This window comes from Epinephelus moara, chromosome 2, assembly GCF_006386435.1.
Source record: "Epinephelus moara isolate mb chromosome 2, YSFRI_EMoa_1.0, whole genome shotgun sequence".
NCBI lineage: Eukaryota > Metazoa > Chordata > Actinopteri > Perciformes > Serranidae > Epinephelus > Epinephelus moara.
Genome location: NC_065507.1, coordinates 1,672,595 through 1,683,170, shown reverse-complemented (window position 1 = coordinate 1,683,170; position 10,576 = coordinate 1,672,595). Strand labels below are relative to the sequence as shown.

General features: G+C 42.7%; 1 non-coding gene across 1 annotated transcript; it reads left to right on the top strand.

Annotated features, from left to right (window-relative positions):
* Window positions 1-210: 210 nt before the first annotated feature.
* Window positions 211-302, top strand: trnar-ucu (transfer RNA arginine (anticodon UCU)). Its single transcript is given in 2 exon segments — window positions 211-247; window positions 267-302. It is a non-coding gene; the product is annotated as a tRNA-Arg (tRNA).
* The last annotated feature ends 10,274 nt before the right edge of the window (window positions 303-10,576 follow it).

The following is a 10,576-nucleotide window of genomic DNA, read 5'->3' as shown; positions in this document are numbered from 1 at the left end:
GCAAAAAGCTGTCTGCATCACAAACTCCAGTAAAAACCCCGGCTGAGATTCATATTCCAAATGCAAAGAATGCTCTTAACTTTTGTTGTTGTCCAGCTGTCACCGACCAAGCGCCCGTATTCGACCACCTCGGAGTGAGACCTGGTTGAAATTTTCAAGCTGGGAGTCTTAAGACTGAAAAGACCCACTACATCAGGAGAAGCAACATGTGGCTCTGTGGCACAGTGGATAGCGCATTGGACTTCTAAACAAACACAGAAGAAGTGATTCAAAGGTTGTGGGTTTGAGTCCCACCAGAGTCAATCTTTGAGAGAGGTTTACAGTGTTAAGTGAAAGAAAAGATTGGTTTTTGACAGGTTGGGAGTGAGACCTGGTTGCTTCAAACTGTGCTGATTGTATAGATCTCCTGTGTGTAAAGCATCCATGTTTTCACAGACATGGATATGAACTGTAAGAGAAACCTGACTGGTGCGTGAATGCATACAAGCGCGGGGTGGTAGTTCTAGTTTTCTTTTGTTTAATTTTCTGTTTATGCACAAATAAAGAACTAAAGGTTCTTTTTTGTGGTGGACACATGAACTCCTTGGTTCATTGTGTCAGATAATGGATGGTGGTCACAACCTCATAGGTAGTATAGAGAGCAAGAAAGTCCATTAACAGAGGAAATTGCAGCGGCAGATGGGTCAAACAGACACAGGAGTTTCACCTAGGAAACTGTTGTTCATGTCTTTGTGGAACAAAGACTCAGTGTTGACTTCTTTTAACTTTTTGTACTTATATCCTTTCCATAGCCACATTACATTACATATGTCACTTTACGACATACTTACAGCAATATGTAACAAACTCAGTTATTGTAACCGAAAACACAATGTTTTATCTAAACCTAACCAAGCTGTTTTGGTGCCTAAACCAAGCCATGCTGCCACAACATAATTTAAATACGTGTCAGCTCACCTGATGTGTTAAGAAGCTGTGGTCATTTCAAATATTTTTGGAGAGATCATGTTGCTGTCACTGCAGCTTATCACACACTTGACAGACTCGTGCGATTCTCAACACCTGGCTGTGTGTGTCTGGATGTAATGAAACAGTGAATACATTAAAAATGGAGATTTAACCTGCTGAGACTAAAATAATTGAACTCTAATGCACTACACTATGAGACACATAATTTGTGGCAGTGGGGGTGGGGGTTGCTCAGTGTTTCTTAGGAAGTTTTAACCTGAACCATTTAACACCAGCAAGATTATTACCCATAATCCATGTTTAAGTGTAACCTCTGCTCTTAGCCCCTCAAATTTGTTTGACCTTTGACTTCTATCAGGAAGAAGGTCAACTGATATGATCCCGTGTTCCAGTTTCGGCGTCCTGTTTGACCTCTTTAACCACCTGTCACCGCTTTCACAGGTCAGACATTCCTCCAAGCCAGTTTCTGTTCCGGAGAAAAACACAACGTCAGTACTTTGCAAACAGAATCAGTCAGTGGTGATTTAAAAAATGAATCTTTACATATTTATGATTATGTGCTTTATTAATATTATGATTTTTTTTTTCCAGTCTCTCCTCATAGAAATGAAGGAACGATCTGAAGGCAGTCTCTTCCTGTGCATTGTCTTATCCTGACTTAAAGTCCTCTCATGTCTTTATCTTCCACGCCTTTAAACTCTCTGATCCCGGATCACCTTCACTCCTCACCTCCTCACCTCCTCAGGGCACTAAAGAGCTTGTGTGTATGTGCCCAATACTATAGTGCCTTTCCCTGTTAACCTATAGTAACCCTGGCTCAGGTGGGGGTCATTGTCTGCTATAAATGGCTCTGGCTGTGCTAAGCTCACCAGAGGGCGAAGGCTGAGTGAAGCAGGGGAGGATGGAGGCCTGAGGATGATAGAAAACCAACAGCCTGACAGAACAGATACAGTTCTATTGTTCCTGTTACGGCTGTTGAGACCAACCGTATGGTGGCTTCACTCAAGCTTTACATACATAACTGCATCCTTAAGCTTCTCTTTAGGTTCTAAGTTTATTTGTCTTTCACATACGGTATTAGTACTTCTGTTTCAGGCTGTCAAAATGCCTCTAATATCCCAGAACCCAGGATCAGAGGTGGGTCAGGTCCAAATATTCTTTAGTCAATAGGGTCTTGTAGGATTCTGTTGTATTGCTACCTCCACCACCACAGGAGAAAAATGTTTTTTTGTGGTGCTTATTAGGAGGGTGAGCATCTAATGAGTGAACATTCTGTTTTGTCCAATGAAGACGTCCTAATCTCCTCCATATGTCAGCAAACAGGCGAGTGAAGCTTTAACAAAACACACACCCTGGCTCTGTTTTTGTGAAGCTTTGTTCACCTCCAACCTTTTTTTAGAGCAACAGAGAGCCATGACTTGGGCTCAATCAGTATTCGATAAGCTCCCTTAATGTTGTTGTTGCTCGTAGTATATATATCTGGATCTGCAGAGTTCACTCGTTCGCTGTATGTGAGGAAGAGGTTTCCTGCTGCTGCAGACATTCTCTTTCTGTTTGAGCCTTAACCTTATTATCCTTATGGTGTGTTCAAACCAAACGCTGGAGTGGTTTGGAGTATTTTGCAACTGGTGAATATTTGTCTTCAACAGCTGTGCTAACAGTTATGCTAACTAACTGGGTAAGGCAGCTAACTGCTAACTTTGTTCGTAGTAAAGTACAGCCGATAACTGGAATCAAGTGGTGTGGACATGGTAAACACCAACATGTTCTCACTCGCTGTTTGTTCAGTGGACTTTTGACGACTACCTATGATTCACTAGGTATCCTGAGTGCATCTGTTGTTGACGTTCATGTCCATTTATGCCTGTTAAATACACGGTGTCTTTTCAAAATACACTTTCTACACTTTAGTTTATTTATTGACTTTATGTGCAGTGGAAGTTCTCCATAGGTCTGTTTGACATGATGTTAAAACTTCTGATGTGTTCAGATTGAATGCAGTGCAGGTTGTTGGCTCACTTTATTTGCACAAATTTGAACACAGGTGGTTTTTGCAGTCTGTATACAAAAAGTCAATTCATCGATGTTAGCTGTGGCCGCACGCTGGGACTGGCTTCACCTCCTAAAGAAGGAACACTGATTGAAAGGTGGGGGGATTAAATTAGCTCTTGTGAACTAAAGATCAGAAGTAACCTGCTGAGAACTTCAACAGAGAAACAAAACAAACTCCACTTCCCCATACATCTGCCTCTACTGCCATAGTGTCCTTAAGCAAGTCGAATAAGCCTGAATGACTCCAGTTGGCAGAAGAAGATTGTTGTTGTTGTTCTGGCTGGTGTAAACACTCTGTTAGCTCGCCAGCAGTCAGCTGTACACTACAGGCCACTGCAAGCTAATCTGATGGCAGTAAACATGGCCTGATACACTGCCACCGGTTAGACAGCAGGGCAGATTTAGAAGCCAAACCAGGACGCCACACTGAGCCAGGACAGTGACTTTATAATACTGTAACTGAAACCCAGAGCAGTCTGGGAAGAAAACATGCGCAGATGATGTTTAGCAGTAATGTAACATCTTTACCTGCAAATTAAGTGGACTAAAACATGCAAGTATGTTCCTATGACTTTTTTTTAAATGACAGATATTCTTATTTGAAACAAAATTTGGCAACCTTCCCAGGAGGAAGCTCTCAAATTTTCTAAAACTTCTGTTACATCACCTCACTATACCGCACTTAGAGTATATTTGGACAGAGCAGACAGTGAGATAGACTTTATCTCTCTTTATCACAAACAAGCTTCAAAATATAACAAATATGTGAGGAAATTTGTCTGAATGTAGTCGGCTGCACTTCGTCTTTAACTCATTAAAGCAACCTAATGACCTTAAAAATATTGGCATTGTATGTTTATGCAAATCATAGATATGTTATGCTTTTATGTTGTTATGTGCAGATACATTGAAACTGTACATTTCAGCAATGCTATGGTTTAAGTGTGGTTCACTTTAGGCACAAAAAATACGTGAATATAGTTAGGAAAAGATCATGGTTTTGACTTAAAATACACGTTTTTTAGGCACAATTCCGGCAGAAAAATCAGCAATATCTGTGAAAAACAATCGCATTTCATGGCACTATCCCAGCAGGAACCACAATGATATATTGGTTAAAAAAACAATGGAAAAACAGCACTGGTTTGCTAAAAAAAAACACCCATGTTTGGTGGTTGATAAGGTGCAACAGGTCCCTAAAAATCACCCACGTGTGGTGGCTAAAGCTGCTGGAAACCCAGAAATGATCTGAAGCTGGGCAGGCATCTTGCCTACACCATCCACCATCCCCTCCACCTCCTGATGACTAAGTCAGCTCATATACTACGTCCCTTTTGAAACATTGATATGGTTTCAGTAATGTACATGAATCCTCTCATGTCTTTGAGTTACAGAGAATGAAGAGGAAAATGTGCAGAAAATGCAAATGAACTGCTCTCCCTGTGTCGCTACCAATAGTTTAATAAATGAGTTTATGTGTACCTGCCCCTACCAGATGAAACCATGCATGTCTTTTGTGGAGCAGGTTACACTCCACCAGAGCAGGGTTATATTAAATTGGATGGTGTCACCAGCTGGTTCTCATTCCGACATCATTAAACACGGCTGCTCTGTCAGTGATTTTGGTGTCGCCAATGCCAAAAGCCACTTTTTGCAGTGGTATGACACTGCCGGTCAGCTGGACAGCACCTGTGGCAGCAGTGATGGTATGCAGACGAGTTCCAACAGTGTGATATGCTGCCATTAACAATGTAGTATAAGGAGCTGGTGGGTGGGGGTGGTGGTGGATGGGTCCAACAAACCCTGGACTTTCACCCTGGAGTTCAGTGTTTGCTTCTCATATGAATGTAGAGCCAAAAGATGATGTTTGTGTCTAAACCTAACCACGTGCTTTTGTTCCAGCGTTGGTTGTGGCATCCCGGAACGCCAACAGCAGACTCAGGAGGATACATTATGTGTAATATGTAGACATGAAAGTCCACTGACAAAGCGACAGTATGTGACGACTTGGGATGAGGACGTGTTGATGTCACAACAGCTTCCTCCATTTCAGACGGTCTGGCTCTCTGTTTCTTTAACAGTCGGAACAGTTAAGACGATTTGCTGTCAGTTGACGACACAAAGTCATGCATCAGTGCAAAAGCTCTGCATGTACTACTAATGCTTGTGTGACCAGGCCATAAGTTCAAAAAAAAAAATTAAAAAAACTGCTGCGATTGATGCACATGAAGTCAAAAGATCTGAAGTGTCCCTTTGCTGACTGCCCGTTCATGTTCAGATGGAGCGGAGCCACAGGGTTGATGTAGACGGGGTCACAATCCTGCAGTCCACGGCTTTAAAAGTGAGCTGCCTCTCCTGACACCGTTCACAAAGACTGAGAACACAGATTCATTCTACACTGTCGCTCCAACTCCTACTGAGATCTGTCCCAGAGAGACAGACCTACTGCTGAGTGTACAGTACACACACACACACACACACACACACACACACACACACACACATACACACAGCTTTCATCTCAGAGTGTGAGCTCTATATTCTGTTCAACTGGGACAGTGAGGTCTTAACTAGACTGGCCTAAAAACACTGTTTTCTCTCTTTCTCTGCTTCTCTTCACACTTCTCTTTTTCTTTTCATCTCACTGAGCGGAGCTGTGTGATCTGACAGGAGGCAGCTCCAAGTGTGTTACACACACACTATCTGTGCATGTGCACAATGTGTGTATGTGTGTGTTTATATTCCTATGAGAACACTTGGGATTTATTCTGCCAAAGTGAGAACAATTTTTTGGCAAAGTGCAGACATTTTAAAGAAATTTTGGTGCAAAGATATTTTGAGTTTAGCACAGTTGGTATTCATGACGCAGGATACTCCCTTAAGTCACAACATGGGCAGATAAAATGATACAAAGGGCACCTAAATTCATTTTAGCATTGACAACCACAAGGACCAAACCAGACTAGTCAAAGACGCAAGTGAAGGAGCCTCCAGACTGGCTCTGGGAATGTGACAAGGAGGGAGTCCACGCAAGAGATTTACTTAAACAATTTATTAAGCTAACGTTACGACAAAACAAGCCATGGAGTGGGCAGATCAGAAATGTCAGCAGTGAGAGCAGTGCATGGGAGAAGAGAGACAGAGACAGAGTGAGCACATGGAGCAGCTTTCATAGCCTGGAGGTGAACCAGGTGAACTAGATCAGGCTGATGACACTGCTGGCCGGAGAGTGGGAGGAGCCTCACAGTCAATTATAAACTGCCTGTGTGTCTTCAAGATAGACAGTCCCTGAGTGAGCATGTTTTCATGTGACCGGCCATTTGTGTGTGTGTGTGCGTGTGTGTGTGTGTAATTGCTTGGTGTCTGTGGTCCCTGGAGTGCACTCCACTCGTCAATAGAGAGCATAATGTTGTGAGTTTACCCATAATGCCCCAGGGGACTGGCGGTTGAGTGAGCTCATTGCGGTTTGACTGGTGTACTGAGTGGACACTTGGGATGAGAGACATGGAGAGAGGCAGAGAAACAGAGAGAGGGACTGTGATGGATTTGGCCAGTGTCTGTTGAGTGGCCGAGCTCTGTTGCACAGACATGTTTTCATTCAAAGAAAATTTTTTATATTAGATGTTTTAGCTGGACAGAATCTGCAGCAGCCACACGTACCGCATGTATGTACATCTGTTAATGCCCAAGCTCCAGGGCAGCGGGGGAAATCATACCAATCAATCAAATCAATCAAATCCAGTGAAGATAAGTGTAGTACTGAGCATTAGAGCTCTCAGTGTGACCAAATACATCAAGTCTGACATGACATGAACACAATTTCTGTCCAAGCCCGACCCGAGCCCAAACCACAGCAGCAGTTTTGGACCTGAGCCCAATGAAAGTCCAAATTTCTACTGTAAAAAAGTAGATTTTATTTTATATAATGCCAGGGCTGTCAAAATACGTGTTAATTTTGAGTAATTAAACAAAAATTAAAAAAATTAATGCTGATAAATCGTTTTCTGTGGTGTCCGATGACCCGATGCGTCATTGCAGGCCACAGTAGCTTTGTCACATGATGGAGGCAGACGAGACGACGCTGCTCAGCCCGTGAATCAAATGTTAACGTATAAAAAAAAAATGTCCAGATGGAACTGTTGACAGGAGCACCGTTCTCTACAATTTCTGCAGTAAGGAATTTTTGTGCCATCGAAGAACTTCAAGCCTGAAACACTACGACACATCCGCCAAAATGAATTTGAACTGAAATTTTTTCAATACTTTCACAGCAAAAGTTGACGTATGACATTACTTTAGATTAATTGACTACATGTTACGCATGTCTCTCCCACTGCTGAAGAGGCAGATGCAAACACTGCCAACCAAGTCACCTTGCAGCCCCCATCTGTCTTTTTTCATTTTCCATTTTCAGTTCATCCTTGACTCTAAAGCCCCTTTTACACTGCCAGATTTTCCGCAAATGGTGGGTCGTTTTGCCGGCCAGCTGCGAGCGTTTAGACACACAGAGCCGGATTGGCGAGTTGATCTGAGGAGCCCTATTTTCCGCCTCGTAGGGTAGACATATTGGTGGAACCCTTTTAGTTTAAACAGACCGGGAGGGTCTGTTGAAGACTTGTGGGAGGGGCTGTGATGACTTGTGGGAGGAGCTGTTGATGACGCTGCACGTNGCACTCCCCGATTTTGTTTTTATACTGCCAATGCTGAAAAAAGACTGATTGGGCTTTCCTGCAAATTTGCACAATTCCTATCTAAAAAGGGCTAAAGCAGACGTTTGTGCCAAAGTCCTATCTAAAAAGGGCTAAAGCAGACGTTTGTGCCAAAGTTGAAGACATTCTCTCAAGGTGTCCTTAAGACATTGTGCTCACAAGAATGAGAGGAACAAGTGTTACAACCCAGCTCTAAGGCTGCAACAATGATGGGAGACAAGTTGAGTGTACAAAGAGTTAAAAGTTTATTTATTTACAGAATAACAATAGATAAACAAATAAATGTGAAAGTCAGTAATCAGTCGTGTCTGTGTGTCTGAAAATGTCTGAAGAAAAACCAAAAGAACAGCAGCTATGCCGCGAGGGAAGAGGAGATATTCTGTCGGAGGGCGGTGAGCTTTTACAGCATGATGCACACTGGGCCCAGGTGTGGCTCATGAGGTTACTGACGACCCTCTGCCTGGACCTGCATCCTGAAACAGAGGGAACAGCCAAGAAAACAGGCACACCTAGTGGAGTGGAGGCTCGTCACACCAGGTCACAGTGACCTTGAGCTTTGACCAAAATCAAGTCAGTTGATCCTTGAGTCCAAGTGGACATTTGTGCCAAATTTGAAGACACTCCCTTAATGTGTTTTTGAGATATCACATTCACAAGAATAGGCAGACAGGTGGACGGACAACAAACAAAGTTAAACTAACTTTACCTCTGTAACTGCTTTATTCATCCTACTATCCATCTAAATTTAGCTCTAGTTTTACAAGAGACTTGAGTACAGAGGGTGCAGACACTGTCAAACAGTGACGTTAAATTGTTTTAGACAATATCAAAAGACAAAGGATTCCCCAGACAAACTGGTCATTTGTGATTGGTTGTTTGGGGTAACGAGCTGAGGAGGTTACATCACCTTAACGCTCTGCACAGAGGAGTGGACGCTGGAAACCTGCTGAGGTGGACAAGTCTCAATCCACTGTCTGTTCTTTTCTCCGCAGGGAGGGCCGAGGCAGAGCAGATTTCCTCCAGACTGAGTGATTGGACTCGAGGGAGCAGCGAGTTGGGTCAGTCCTAATCTACTGAGGCTCGGAGGCAGGTTTGACCTTTCCCCCTCAGGGAGCTGAATGTAGACCACTCTCTCTGTAATGTTAACACCCTCCTGTCTTTTTCTGCTGTCAACCCTTCAAACCAACTCCACCCCCTCACTGTACCTCAGACCCTGCTCACATCAATCCAGGTTTTGTCTCCGTTTGGTGAGACAGATTGTTAAAATGTGCCTCTTACACGGGGGGATAATGTGACAATATGAACTGCATGCGGGACAAATTTGTCCAACAAATTTCTGTATCTGTCGTCGTGTTTGGCAAACATTGCAGCGCCCTGAGAATATACATCCTGCAAACTGAGAAAATATCTTCACCAATATTTAGGAATAAACAAATACAGACACAATAACAAACACTGTTTCAAGGGGACACTAAAAAGTGATGAACACAGCTGGGACACACTTGTTGTTGCCATGGTTTTCTTTCAGTGGTGTTGGGAAATGAGCTAAAATGTACTTGTGTTTTTTAGTTTTTATGCCTCTGTGCTGGCAGTAGCCGAAGGCATTATGTGTTCTGATTGTCTGTCTGCCCGTCCCAGTCTTTTAAAACCAATATCTCAAGAATGCCTTGAGGGAAGTTCTTCAATTTTGGCACAAACATCCCCTGTGACTCTGTGACTGATTACATTTTGGTGGTCAAAGGTCAACGTCCTATATAATGTGACCTTGTATACATCACTTGAATGCGACTTCACACAAATGTCCTATAGTATAAAATAATGAAGTGATGACAATTTATCTCCAAAAAGTCAAAGGTCATCTTCACTGTGACATCATCATGTTCTGCAAAAACATTTCTCTGGCCATTACTTAACGACACATCTCAGGAAGAGAAGGGGAGACATTTGGTCAGATACTCAAATGACTGGTGCACGACCGCGAGGCGATAATTGTAGTTCAGCAAAGGTCTCCATCTGATGGTTTAACAAGGAGAGTTTCATGTCCATTCGAGTCAGTCAGTTACCTCATGTTGTCTATTAGAAACTTGTAATTTCAGAGCTCATGCCTTAAATACAGAACCCCCCCAACTGAAAACTCAACTGTGTGTCTACTTCAACAGTCAGAGAGAAAAGGAGACATTTTAATGAACAACATTAGAAAAAAATCTTTAAAGTGAACCTAGCATGAGCCCAAAGCTTTAAGCAACAAAACATCGACAAACTGGATTCTTAAATGCAGTTAGGGTTGAATTGTCATTCATGACATGTCATGAATTGTGTCCTCTCCCACCTCTGGATGTGTCCTGAGTGATGAGATCCCACTACCTCCTCATTTATCTCTCTGTCTTGACTTTTTAATTTTCCCACTCCATCTTGGTGTTTTTTAATCTCTTTGTTCAAACTCTCAGGGGAGGTCAGGTCGTCTCTCTCTCTGCGCCTGTGCCTCTCAACAACACTTTCTCTCGCTCTGTGGAAACCCTTAAATTTGCAAAGATACCAAATATGTCAGGCTCAATTTTGAGGAGGAAATGTGCTGAGAGCATTTCCATTGATGTTGCAGCTATAAAGATACAGAATTTACACAATGTAAAACTGCTATTCACCATGACAAAGTGTATTCCAAACTGTAAGAAACTTGAAATTTAAGGTCAGAATGGAAGTTTGTAAGAGGTCTAAACAGCTACATAGAGCACTTTAAGCTTCTCCCATCAGCTTGTTAAATATTCCAGTCAGCCCGCTCTTGTATCGATCGCTTCGGAGCATCATTTTAAATAATTAAGTACCAAAAACACCGACATCTTCCCGTT